This window comes from Otolemur garnettii, unplaced genomic scaffold (genome assembly GCF_000181295.1).
Source record: "Otolemur garnettii isolate 467f Iridium unplaced genomic scaffold, OtoGar3 scaffold00094, whole genome shotgun sequence".
NCBI classification, from domain to species: Eukaryota; Metazoa; Chordata; class Mammalia; order Primates; family Galagidae; genus Otolemur; species Otolemur garnettii.
Window position 1 is genome coordinate 6,118,705 of NW_003852489.1, and position 1,593 is coordinate 6,120,297.

Sequence of the window (1,593 nt, forward strand, 5' to 3'; positions counted from 1 at the left end):
CCTTGCCTAGAAGCAGTCTCCTTCTGATACCTTGCCTGGGAGGGGAGTAGGGAGTTTACATTAGCCTTTTCATTTCCAAATGAAGTTACATTAACCTCTTCATTCCCAAACGGAGTTACATTAACCTCATCATTCCCAAATGAAGTTACATTAACCTTTTCAGAGCCCAAAACCGTATATTCCCTTCCCATTCCCCTGCTGTCCCCTAGCTTGTCATGCATTCTTTCAAAAAATTCGGACTTTTTTAAAACGCCGCGGGACGCGGGACAAATTGTTAAAAATCGGGACTGTCCTGCCAAGAGCGGGACGTCTGGTCACCTTACACATGTAGGGAAATTTCATTGACTTGCTCGCTCCATCACGGCAGGAGAGGAAGTTACGAGGCAGTGGATCTTGTCCAAGTTAGTAACCCAAAAACTCCCGAAGTACAGTTAAACTTTCATCAAGCTGCAGGTGACCAGCTTCCAGCGGGAACTCCACCCTCCCAGGGAGGTAGCATTTGGAGCCCCCGGTAGGTGCCCATCCAGCCGCCCATTTCGCCCTCCCACTCTACACGCTCTTTCTCATCACCTGGGGATGTTCGAGATGCGGGCCAGCGCCTGCACTTGCTCTTCCATTCCGCGACAGATAGCTTAGGCTCGCGTGCAAGGTGGGCTGTGGGCTGGGCTGGAATCCAGCCAGAGTGAGCACCGCACCAGGCCCGGTCTCGATCTGGAGCGCCCTCTGGCGGCGCAGGGCGATCGTGCGCGTCTCTAGACCCGGGCATTGACCTTAGACTCCGCTCCGCTAGACTCAAATGCGCTGGACAGCGCCTGGAAGGGTTACTACCTCAACTCTATCTAGGTCCCGCACTACGCCTCAGGCTGACGATGAGGAGGCTCGAGACAGCCCTAAGTGGCTGCTAGGAAGGAGAGACCCAAGGTGCTGCTGAGAGCGGCTGCATGAGTGTGGACATCTAGTTGCTGGGCTTGGAGTCATATCCGTCTTTCTGTTCTGTGAGGAGGTGCAAGCTTCCTAAAAAATATGACTTTGTGTATATCTAAAGTCTGCAGTGGCGTTCAAGGCCAGTAATAGGACATCTACCCAATCTCAACTGCCTAGTGCCCCTGTCTTTGGACCAGAGGTCACTCTTCTGCTTCCTCGTCAATCTACTCCTCCAGGTCTGGGTCTAGAGTGAGGCAAGCAAGGAGCCTAGAGCGCAAAATTTAAGGAGCACTCACCCTGAGGGTCCTGCAAGTGCAGGCCAGCACTGGCTCCACCGTAAGAGCAAATTTCCTCCCTCCCCAGTTCCTTTTTTGGTCTTCACTCTAAGGCCCAGGGGTCCTCAAACTTTTTAAACAGGAGGCCAGTTCACTGTCCCTCAGACCGTTAGAGGGCCGGACTGCGGGCCCCTGGACGAGTCGGCTGCTAAGCAGGACAGGCAGCGGCGGCAAAAACACACCGTGGGCGGGATAAATGTCCTAGGCGGGCCGCATATGGCCCGTGAGCTGTAGTTTGAGGACTCCTCTTAGTTAGAGTCTAAGCCGTAGGTTCCCAGAGGAGGAGACCAAGTCTTCTATTCTCCGGGGACCTGGGTGCTACAGGGTTCTCAGT